Genomic DNA, 12,589 nt, shown 5'->3' with positions numbered 1-12,589 from the left:
CAGTTATTCTGCTATTGATCCCTTCTTAGAGAATTTTTAATTTCATTTATTGTGTTGTTCGTAATTGTTTGTTTGCTCTTTAGTTCTTCTAGGTCCTTGTTAAATGTTTCTTGTACTTTTTCCATTCTATTTTCAAGATTTTGGATCATCTTTACTATCATTACTCTGAATTCTTTGTCAGGTAGACTGCCTATTGCCTCTTCATTTGTTAGGTCTGGTGGGTTTTTACCTTGCTCCTTCCTCTGCTGTGTTTCTCTGTCTTCTCATTTTGCTTAACTTACTGTGTTAGGGGTCTCCTTTTCACAGGCTGTAGGTTCGTAGTTCCCGTTGTTTATGGTGTCCGTGGCTAAGGTTGGTTCAGTCGGTTGTGTAGGCTTCCTGGTGGAGGGGACTGATGCCTGTGTTCTGGTGGATGAGGCTGGATCTTGTCTTTCTGGTGGGCAGGACCACATCCAGTGGTGTGTTTGGGGGTGTCTGTGATCTTATTATCATTTTAGGCAGCCTCTCTGCTAATGGGTGGGGTTGTGTCCTGTCTTGCTAGCTGTTTGGCATAGGGTGTCCAGCACTGTAGCTTGCTGGTCATAGAGTGGAGCTGGGTCTTAGCGTTGAGATGGTGATCTCTGGGAGAGCTTTCACTGATATTACGTGGAGCCGGGAGGTCTTTGGTGTACCAGTGTCCTGCACTTGGCTCTCCCACCTCAGAGGCACAGGCCTGACACCCGGCCGGATCACCAAGACGCTGTCTGCCGCACGGCTTAGAATAAAAGGGAGAAAAAAAGAAAGAAAGAGAGAAAAAAATAAAAGAAAAGAAAGTTATTAAAATAAAAAATTTTTAATAATTGTTAAAAATTAAAAAAATTAAAAAGTAATTAAAAAAAAGAAAGAAAGAGCAACCAAACCAAAGAACAAATCCAGCAATGATAACAAGCGCTAAAAACTATACTAAAAAACAAAGAAAAAAAAAAGAAAAAAAAAGAAAAAAAAGAAAAAAAAGAAAAAAAAAGAAAAAAAAAGAAAAATAATAAAAAATAATAAAAATAAAAAAAATAAAAAAAATGTTCTAGAACCCTAGGACAAATGGTAAAAGCAAAGCTATACAGACAAAATAACACAACAAAGCATACACATACACACTCAGAAAAAGAGAAAAAGGAAAAAAAAAGCTATATATATATAAAAAAAGAAAGCAAGAAAATCAATAAACGAATCTACCAGTGATTATAAACTCTAAATACTAAACTAAGATAAACATAAAAGAAAAAAAATTCGATGCAGAAAGCACCCCCAAGTTTACAGTTGCTCCCAACGTCCACCACCTCAATTTTGGGATGATTTGTTGTCTACTCAGGTATTATACAGATGCAGGGTACATCAAGTTGATTGTGGAGATTTAATCCGTTGCTCCTGATGCGGCACGGAGAGATTTCCCTTTCTCTTCTTTGTTTGCACAGCTCCTGGGGTTCAGCTTTGGATTTAGACCCGCCTCTGCGTGTAGGTTGCCTGAGGGCATCTGTTCCCTGCCCAGAGAGGACGGGGTTAAAGGAGCAGCTGACTTGTGGGCTCTGGCTCACTCAGGCCGCGGGGAGGGAGGGGTACGGAGTGTGGGGCGAGCCTGCGGCGGCAGAGGCTGGCGTGACGTTGCAGCAGCCTGAGGCGCCCCGTGTGTTCTCCCGGGGAAGTTGTCCCTGGATCACGGAACCCTGGCAGTGGCGGCTGCACAGGCTCCTGGGAGGGGAGGTGTGGATAGTGACCTGTGCTCGCACACAGGCTTCTTGGTGGCTGCAGCAGCAGCCTTAGCGTTTCATGCCTGTCTCTGCGGTCTGCCTGATAGCTGCAACTAGCGCCCACCTTGAGCTCATTTAGGCGGTGCTCTGAATCCCCTCTCCTTGCACACCCCAAAACAATGGTCTCTTGCCTCTTAGGCAGGTCCAGAGTCTTTCCTGCACTCCTTCCTGGCTAGCTGTGGCGCACTAGCCCACTTTAGGCTCTGTTTATGTAGCCAACCCCAGTCCCTGGGGTCTAACCTCCGAAGCCGGAGCCTCAGCTCCCAGCCCCCGCCCGCCCCGGCGGGGGAGCAGACAAGCCTCTCGTGCTGGTGAGTGCTGGTCGGCACTGATCCTCTGTACGGGAATCTCTCCGCTTTGCCCTCGGCACCCCTGTTGCTGCGCTCTCCTCCGGGGCTCTGAAACTTCCCCCCACCCTGGTCTCCGCCAGTGAAGGGGCTTCCTAGTGTGTGGAAGCTTTTCCTCCTTCACAGCTCCCTCCCAGAGGTGCAGGTCGTGTTCCTATTCTTTTGTCTCTGTTTTTTCTTTTTTCTTTTTCCCTACCCAGGCACGTGGGGAGTTTCTTGCCTTTTGAGAAGTCTGAGGTCTTCTGCCAGCGTTCGGTAGGTGTTCTGTAGGAGTTGTTCCACGTGTAGATGCATTTCTGATGTATTTGTGGGGAGGAAGGTGATCTCCACATTTTACTCTGCCATCTTGAAGGTCTCCCCGAGAGGGAGTGTTAACAGTGTCAAAATACCCACTGGATATTTTCCCTTTATGTTTACGGCATAATAAGCGTCTATCTATAAAGAATATGGGGGCAATGATTTGAGAATGTAAAACATAGTGATCATGATTCTTTAGTGATTCTCGGGAGCTGAGGCAAAGGAAATCCATGCTTGCAGTGGTATATCAAGGCTCTCAGTTTGTGGCACAGTTCTTTTAGGGAATGAAAAGGAACTAAACCCTGTTATGGAACTATTTAGTCCTTGAATCAGGAAGGTATTTCAGGTGAGTTGTGTGAGACTCAAAAGGTAATTATTTACCAACTATCCAGTGTAACATCAAGTATTGGCTAAGTCCCATACAAGCATATTATTTAATCCTCTCTCACTCCTTCATGGTAGCTAAATCTTGTCACATAATCCCCCATCAGTGAGGAAATGATGGGCCTGGGATTCCTAAGTGACTTCCTGATCAAGGGCAAACAGCAAGTTGGAGAGGGAACCACCGCTTGTCTCCATAGCCAGTGGGCCTCCATTCTGCCTGTTAACTCTGTGAGCCAGGCTAAGTCGTCGAAGAGCAATGCGCATTTGGGAAAGAAGAAACTCACGTCAAAATGACCCCTGACAAAAGGTAGTGGTGATCAAGAAGGGATAAAGATAAGGCCCAGGGGAGTGCTATTTCACAGTTGGAAAGCTGGGGAAGACGCGGGCATTGCCTCATCTAAATCTTTTCATCGTACAGAATACCTAGACCTCAAGGTCATGTGCAGTTAGCGTCAGCATGGAGACAAGAGCCCCTTCCTGGACTAACATTCATTCCACTCTCTCCTCATAAAGTGCAGTTGCTTTTGCTGGGAATGAGAGGCTGTCAGTATAAGCGTCTGTGGCACCCTTTTAGAAGGAAATAGTTAAACTGGGGAAAATCATACCTTTTAATTATTGAAATCCTTTATTGATGCTGAGACATTGTTTGGTGAACATACATGGAGAATATTCATAGATATTATATATTACTGAAGCTCCCTCTTATTGACTTCTGCAACACAACATAAACACACAGAGCCCAATAAAACATGACTTTGTCTTAATAGCATTATGAATAAATTATTAAGAACTTTTTTTCTTCTGCAGTAATTTTACTAGTTTTTTTTTAAATAAAATCAAACCTTCTATAGGACTGTAATTAAAAGTAAAAGAACATGCAGCAGTTTTTAGCCATAATCCTCAGGAGATTAATAAAGAACGGTCAAAACTCAGACGAAAGAATATCCTGTTTGCTGAGGGCCTCCTTGAGAATGGCTTTCAAGGGGGCCATAACCTCTGTGATTGCTTACGCATCTCACCAACTGTGGCTGAAGTCTGTGCTGGAGAACTTGCCCAGAATGGCTGCTGCACCATGCTTGTTGGATGCCAATGGATGTTGCCAAGGTGAAGGAGTGGGTCTTCTTTTTTCTGCATTATTCTCATCTAGCACAAGCCTGGCCCATAGCAGGGCCTCTTCAAATGCTTGTTGGATCAGTTACTGTAGTACAGGCCATACCCTTTAACTACAAAGCCAGGTACCATAGTTTGGATTTCCTACTGAGTCAGCCTGGGGATCTGCTCAGAGCTAGTATACACAGTGAATAACTGTGATGAGAGATGGAGGACCCAGTTTAATGAGCAAGGGCTCCTGTCTCAGCCAGACCTATATTTTAGTGATGGCGGCACTGTCTTAACGCAAGTTACTTTGTCACTTTGACCCTCATTTCTTGAAAAATGATAATACCCACTTTTCAGGGGCTGGTGAGAGGACTGTGTGATAAACATGTAAAATGACCTAACTCAGAGCCTGGGAGCTTGTTCTTAGTAATCACCTGTGCTTGCCACCAGGTGGAAGCCCTGGAGGAGAGTCACCTGATCAGGAGCCAGCTATTAAGTCTGATTTATCTATTGCTTTACTACTCTTGCATACCCATTGAGTACCTGCTGCTCCATCCCTGTAGCTCAGTGTATCCTCTTCTCTGTTCTCACGTTAGATCAGTTTTAATTGAGTCTCTGTGGCTGCTGTCTCTGGCGTGGGTTCAGTCAACTCTCCCAGTGCCCAGTCCGGCCAACCCTGCCAGAGAGCTTGCAGAGGACCAATGTCCATCCTGTGATTTTGTATGCAAGGGCAGGGCTACTGTAGGTCACTGTTAGCCTGGCCAATTTCACTCCGATTTTTCTTCTGATTTCTTCATTTAGTCCCCAGATATATCTCCGCATCATCCATTTGCTTTTGTGTCTCATTATGAGCTAGGGGGTCACTCTCAAACCTTCTCTGTTGGGAGGTGAGAACATGTGTGATCTGTCCAAGACCGACACCAATCTGCATTGTTCAAGGCTCCCTGTATTGGAGGTCACTCAGCACCCAAACAGTGCTTCTCTCTGCAGATATAAGCTGGTTCTTTTAACACCTTTGAGGACAGGTAGGAGTTCTTATCATCCTTTTGCAGTGTGGAGAAGCTGAGGCAGGGAGAGTCAGATGTTTATTCTGTGTCATAGCATCAGCTGTGATGGTCAGGGAATAGCTTGTAGGGGACGCCTGCTCCTAGTTGGAGTTGATACCTCAAAGCAATACAGCTGGTTTACGGTTTCTCTGAAGTCTTTTGGGGTGGCACCATTGGTTTCTTCCTCTTTGGATGTTGGCCCGTTCTGTAGTGCTAGGAGTGATTTTTTCTTGAGTCTAAAGGAAGTTAGACACATTGAACGTGGATACCTAAACTTTTGAGGCCTGCCTTTTGGAAGATACCCACACCTTGGATACCATCATTTCTGAAAGAATATTGGGCTTGATTGAGAAAGTGTTTTAACCCAGTGATGACAATTATTAAAAACTTATACCTTCACTACCCCTGCTATTTAAGACTGTTTTTCAGGCAAAAGGGTGGTTGTGTTTTTTCTTGCACTTGGAATACTCCCTGGTGTTAGGATAGACTTAAAGCAGAGTTGAAAAGAACCCTTTGGTTCTCTTCTCTAGGGAATGCAGACATTTTGTCAAAGGGCTATTGACCTCTATAGAAACTGTGCTATATGAAAACAGCCTGAGGAGTCAGTGGTCCCAAATTTGAATCTCTCTTCCCTTATTTAGTAGCAGCATAACTTGCATAGGCTTCATCCTCTCTCAGAGTCTGTTTCCTTCTCTGTAAAATGAGGCCAATAGTACCTGCCTTTGAAAGCTATTATGAAGATTATATAAATGCCTAACACTGTATTGGCTCATAATAAGTACTGCGGACGCGCAGGCTCAGCGGCCATGGCTCACGGGCCCAGCCGCTCCGCGGCATGTGGTATTCTCCCGGACCGGGGCACGAACCCACATCCCCTGCATCGGCAGGCGGACTCTCAACCACTGCGCCACCAGGGAAGCCCGGTGCAGTCATTCTTTATCTTACTGATGGCACATCGCTTCTACTCATGTGTCACTCTCGCCCTATCATGTTTTTATAGGAAAATGTTTAGGGTTTCAGACTTTTTAAATGACATATACATAAACTCATATGAACTTACAAATCATAAGCGTATAGGTCAATGCATTTAAACAAAGATAGCGACCCTGTATAACCAGGACCCTGATCACGAAAGAAAACAGAGTTAGCACCCTCCCCCAAATCCTCCTTGTGCCCCTTTCAGTCACCACCCCCTCCGCCAAGGGGAAGCATTAACTGGATTTGTAACACCATAGATTAATAGGATCACTTTTAAATTTTATATAACAGAATCATACAGTGCAAACTTTTCCCGTAGGTGGCTTCTTTTACTCTACAATATGTTTTTGTAAAAATCTGTTTCGTGTCACTGAGAGTAGCTGTAGTTTACCCACTATCACTGCAAAGTGGTATTCCATTGTGTGATTATATCACAATGTGTTTATCCATCCTATTTTTGATGGCCATTTGAGTAGCTTCCAGTTTGGGGCTATTTTGAATAGGGCTGCTATGAACATTCTTGTGCATGTCTTTTGACTCATATAGAAATGCATTTTAGTCAGGTATATACCGATGAGTGGAATTTCCGGTGTGTAGTGGATGCAAGTGCCTAGCTTTCATAGCTACTGTCAAATAGTTCTCCAAAGCTGGGTTTTTGGTTTTTAAAAGACAAAGTCATATTAGTGGTAACAAGACCAACCTTGCATCAGTAATAATCTTATACTTAGAAATGGAATCATCTTGCTAAAGCTGTACTTTATGTGCTACTCATAAATGGAATTTCAATACCCAGTTCTATCGCATATTAGTTGTCCTTACGTAGGAGTAATAATGGTCTTCTCTCATCCTGGACTCCTGAAGGCAAAACATTTTCCATGCAGGTACCAACCTTTCTCCGGATGTGAAAGCTTCAGCTTGTTCATTTTTATGGTACAATAAAAGCCCACTTTAAAAAAATTGGCCAGCAGGGGATTAGGGTATCAGTAGAAAAATTCTATGTGTATGCAGTTGCTAAGTTATCTTTATCCTGCTTGTTCTGTTCTGGAAGTGTATTACTAGGAGCTGTCAGTTGTCTTAAATGTTTTAATGAATAATACTTAGTTGCCTAAGGCTTTTTTAAAGCAAAGTACATAGATTTGTTTTAAATGCAGAGGGAGATGGAAAATAATAGATGTTCTGCCTTAACAAAAGCATCACCAAATGCCAGCTAACTGACCTCATTTCCCTGTTTCCAGTACAGTGAAATTTCATTATCATCATCATCTTTATTAACTAATTTTTATTATCAGTCTGTAAAACACTAAGGGGTTTATAGTAGAGTGAAGTGAAATGGAACATGTGTTGAAATTGGAATTAGGTACCTGGGAACAAGTCTGTCTGCCATTTACTAGTTCTGTATCTTTGGGACAATCACTTAACTTCTTCTACCTCAGCTTCCACAATTTTAAAAAGGAAGGGTTAGATTCCAAGACATGTAAGAATCTTTCCAGCTTTAGAAATCCTGTGATTCGAATTTTAATCAATTTGGGTAAGTTGATCGAAATGCATACAACCAAATTTTTTCTTGTAATTAAATATATTATTTTTACTTTCATAGCTTAAGAAGATAGATGCCCATGCTTTTCTGAGTTCAATGACTTTCACATGGACTTTCTTAAATAAATAAGATGAGAATGGCTGTCCTAAGTGAATTAAGGACAATAGTAAGAATCCTTCTACTTCCCAGTTATAGTTTCCTTGAAATTGCTCTTTCTTTATTTAGTAAAGAGGGAAGTGGAGCAGAGGAGGGGGAAATCCACTGGGCAATAATATTGGCAAAACATTGAACTGTCCCAACCTCAAATATCTTCTTAGTTTTTATTTAATATTAGTATTTATTTATTTAGAAAAATATACATTAAGCAACAGCTATTTGTCAGGGACTTAAGATCTAGAAATAGGTTAACAGAAACTCACACAGTCAATGAAAACCTGCACAGTCAATGAAAGTCTCTTGTGTCTAAAAATACAACAGATCAGATATTTTGCATGATTTTCCCTTTTAAAATAACAAAATAATGGAATATACTATATATGTTCATTGTGGAAAATTTCAGACCTGATTTTTTTTTTTAACAGCCTGTACACATCATAAAATCTAAGCTAGGACTTTAAAGGAAGATTATATATATATTGATTTATTCTTTTTTACCTGCATGTTTTGCCCTGGAATATAATTATATTGAAAGGCTGGTAAGAATGATGTTTTTGGAGAAAAAGAGTACATAAAAATCAGCTTTGGAGTTTTTTAACATAATACTTTGTGTTTAATTTTTAATTATGGAGGCATAAGAGATTATATCCAGTGTGTTGAGAATTGATATTGCTTAATGGAAACGTTTTCTTCCCTACTATTATATATATTATTCATAGAAAAAAGTGGTCTTTTATGAAAGGGCGGCTGGTCCTTTAAGAGAGGAACTTCCTCAGAGTAGCTGCTAACAGTGGTTTTGATTTGCTGCCCAACATTCACTTACAGGCTCATTTAACATTAATAGGTGATCTCGGTTCACTTCATGACCTCTTGGAACCTAAATCACAGACAGGGTCATTTAAGAGATTTGGGGAGAGTAGACAGCCAGTTAGCAACTTTGGGGAGCTCCGGCTAGAAAAGAATCTTTATACAAATGAATACTTAACTATATCAATTGGAGCCCATCAAGTCCCAGGCGCAGCAGCTGCACCTGGAGTACAGCTTCTAAGCGCAGCTCAGCGCCGCAGAGGGCATGCGCCAGGTCTACTACTTCGGCCTGTGAGGAAAGTACTACAACGCCACGGAGCTGGAGCTGCTCGGGTCTGGCCTGGAGGACCTGTTCCACTCCTGCAACCAGAAGATGACGCTCAAAACGGTGCTCAGGATCGCAATCCAGCTGGTCAGGCGCATGAAGTACATGCACACCAAGGGCCTCACCTACCGGGACGTGAAGCCCGAGAACTTCCTGGCTGGGCTGCCGGGCACGCCATCCACAATCATCGACTGACTCCGGCCTAGCCAAGGAGTCCATCAACCCCGAGACCAAGAAGCACATCCCGTACTGCGAGCACGACGTGCTACATAAGCCTCAACACACCTGGGCAAGGACCAGAGCCGTTGTGATAACCTGGAGGCGCTGGGCTACGTGCTTCCTGTGCGACAGCCTGCGCGGGCAGAGGCTCAAGGCCCACGCGCTCAAGGAGCGCCAGCGGAAGATCCGGGACGCCAAGCGAGCCACGCCCACCGAGAGCCTCCCCGAGAGGTTCCCGGAGTTGGCCACGTACCAGTGCTACGGGCGGCGCCTGGACTTCTTTGAGAAGCTGAACTCTGACTACCTGCACAAGTTCTTCACTACCTCTGACCGCAGCCGCTTTGTGTTTGGTTACCAGTCCGACTGGGCCGGGAAGGCCCGGCCCACGCCTATGGCACGGTCCACACCAGCCTGCCCTCGCAGCCTCAGGCTCGGGACAAAGCCTTGCTACACAGCAAAAACCAGGCACTGAACTCCATCCACGGGGAGCTGAATGCCGACGACACCACCGCTGGTCACTTCGGTGTCCCCATCACAGTCCCTGCAGACGTGGAGGTGGCTGACGACACCAAGTGCTGCTGTTTCCTTCAGAGGAGAAAGAGAAAATCGCTGGAGCCACGCAAGTGACCCTGGAGCAGTGGTCCCTGAATCTTCCCGCTGCAGCCCCTCGGGGCCAGCTTGGCCATGGCCATGTGGCCGCAGCCGGACGCAGACTGCCAGGCCGGCAGAGCTGCCCTCCCCATGTGGGATCACTTACTTTACATGAGACTTTGGACGAGATTCCTTACACCTGTGTCTAGTCCGCCCTTCCAAGAGCATTAGAACAAGGAGAAAAGAAAACTCCAGCGGCCGCTCTGCCTTGCATCTCCGCCCGTGTCTGCTGAGTAAGTAGTGCAGCCGCCGGCCCCGTTAGTGCCATAAAGTGCAGCTTCTCTCCCTCTATCCGGAGGCCGTTTTCTCCTGGGGTCGCTGTGGGACGTTGCTGCCAGAGGTGAGCCCGCCCTGGGCCTCCCCAGGCCAAAGGGGAAGGCTGGGTGAGGGCGGCCCCCAGCCGAAATGCTGCTCCAAAGCCTGGGCCGGCAGGTGTGGCCGGCGGGGAGTTCTGCGCACCTACTCCAGCCGCTGCCCCAGGGCCCAGACCTCTGGGCGGCTACCACTGGGCCCCTTGGGTGGTGCCAGGTGTGCCTGGTTTTCTTGTGTTGGCTCGCCGCTGCCGACCGAGCAGTGGGAGATAAGCGTCTTAAAGCCAGTCCCAGACCCACAGTGGGCCCGGTCCGAGCGGTAAGCGTGGTCTCCCGGAGGCCGGAGTGCTGCGCGGTTAGAGCAACTGGGGGCGTTCCCTGCGGCGTGTGCATCTAGGTCTTGCCTTACAAAGTGTACAGAAATGGCACTTCGTTTCTCTGATGCTTCCTGGAGGCCACAGAATTTAGGGGCTTTTTTTTAAAAAAAGGAAAATGAAACCAAAATAATATTAATAATAATAATGATTATCATGCAGGCTTTGCTAAGTGCCAGGCGCTGTATTATTTCATCTTTATGACAAATCTTTGATAGAGGTATCATTACTAGAGCCAGTTTCAGGTGAGGAAATTGAGGCTTAGGTTTATTAAATGAGTTGTGTAGAGACACACAGCTGATAGATGATGAGATTAGGATTTAAACCATGTTCTAACCCCAAAGACTGTGTTCATGGGAGCTGCAGTTGTTACGGGTGAACCTATGTGGAGACATTTCTGTATGAAATAAGGTGGAGGTGTTTGGCAGTTGGGAAAAAAAAATAGTTATGGGACTTTTCTTGGAAAATATCACGGCATTTTCTCGGTGGTGATGATTGGAGAACTGATACTGATGAGCAAAAATTATAGGAGTTTTGTCAAGACTGGGGACGAGTGAGGAAACTGTTAAGATCTCTGCATGAGTTGTTCTAAACTGGGTTTACTTGTAGAAGTTAGCTATATTGGACTTGAGGTGCTTAAGCAGGCTTTGGGTATCTGGGATTCGTGCATCTGAATGACATCCAAGTTTTCTCTCAAAGCTAGTGTTCAAAGAGAGAGTGTGTCATAGACGTGCAAAAATTACTGCTGTGGTCTTGTTAGTGGGTTGATCTGCAAGAAGCAGCAAGAGTAAAAACACTTATTGATCTTTGTTCTTATTTCACAAGATCATTTTGGCTATCAGGATCCTTGTGATTCCACATGAATTTTAGGATTTTTTTCCTATTTCTGCAAAATATGCCATTGGAATTTTTCATAGGCATTGGATTGAATCTGTAGATCACTTTAGATAGTATGGACATTTTAACAATATTGAGTCTTTCAATCCATGCACAGGGATGTGTTTCCATTTAGACTTCGAAACAATACGAAGCTGTGCTAATCAAAACAGTATGATATTGGCACAATGGCAGACATATAGACCAATGGAACAGAATAGAGAGTCTAGAACTAGATCCAAGCACACACTGTCAAATTATCTTTAACAAGATTGCCAAGACTACACAATAGGGAAAGAATAATTTCTTTAATAAATGGTGTTGGGAAACCTGGATATCCACGTACAGAAGAATGAAGTTGGACCCTTATGTTAAAAATCAACTCAGGGGCTTCCCTGGTGGCACAGTGGTTGAGAGTCCGCCTGCCGATGCAGGGGACATGGGTTTGTGCCCCGATCCGGGAAGATCCCACATGCCGCGGAGCGACTGGGCCCATGAGCCATGGCCGCTGAGACTGTGCGTCCGGAGCCTGTGCTCCGCAACGGGAGAGGCCACAACAGTGAGAGGCCCGCGTACCGCAAACAAACAAACAAACAAACAAAAACAAACAAAAAAAAATCAACTCAGAATGGATTAAATACTTAAGCATAAGACCTGAAACTATAAAACTTCTTGAAGAAAACAGAGGGAAAATCTTCGTAAGATTGGTGTTGGCAATCATTTTTTGGATATGACATCAAAAACAGGCAACGAAAGCAAAAGTGGACAAGTGGGACTACATCAAACTGAAGAGCTTCTTTTAAAAATATATATATTTATTTATTTTTGTCTACGTCAGGTCTTAGTTGCGGCACGCAGGATCTTTCGTTGTGGTGCATGGGCTCTTTGTTACAGTACGCAGGCTTCTCTCTAGTTGTGGCGCATGGGCTTCTCTCTAGTTGAGGTCTGTGGGCTCAGTAGTTGTGGCATACAGGCTTATTTGCCCTGCAGCATGTGGGATCTTAGTTCCCCGACCAGGGATCAAACCCGTGTCCCCTGCCTTGGAAGGTGGATTCTTAACCACTGGACCACCAGGGAAGTCCCTCAAACTGAAAAGCTTCTGTACAGCAAAGAAAACAATCAACAGAGTGAAAAGGCAACCTATGGAATGGGAAAAAATATTTGCAAAGCATATTATGATAGGAGGTTAATAGCCAATATATTAAGGAACTCCAATGTTAAAACCAAATAACTTCATTTAAAAATGTGCTAAGAACTTGAATAGACATTTCTCCAAGGCACACAAATGGTCAACAAGTTTATGAAAGATGCTCAACATAATTAATCATCAGAGAAGTGCAGATCATGAGCTATCACTTCACACCTGTTAAGATAGCTATCATAAAAAAAAACAGGAAAT

General features: G+C 44.3%; 1 protein-coding gene and 1 pseudogene across 4 annotated transcripts in view; both read left to right on the top strand.

The window, feature by feature from the left end:
* The window catches only part of ASTN1 (astrotactin 1), a 329,036-nt gene that overhangs the window by 77,186 nt on the left and 239,261 nt on the right, over window positions 1–12,589 (top strand). The window lies entirely within an intron of this gene.
* On the top strand, window positions 3,784–9,605 carry LOC137218672 (casein kinase I pseudogene; annotated as a pseudogene).

Source organism: Pseudorca crassidens, chromosome 2 (genome assembly GCF_039906515.1).
Source record: "Pseudorca crassidens isolate mPseCra1 chromosome 2, mPseCra1.hap1, whole genome shotgun sequence".
Classification (NCBI taxonomy): domain Eukaryota; kingdom Metazoa; phylum Chordata; class Mammalia; order Artiodactyla; family Delphinidae; genus Pseudorca; species Pseudorca crassidens.
Note: the sequence above shows the minus strand (reverse complement) of the source record. Positions and strands in the feature narration are given on the sequence as shown.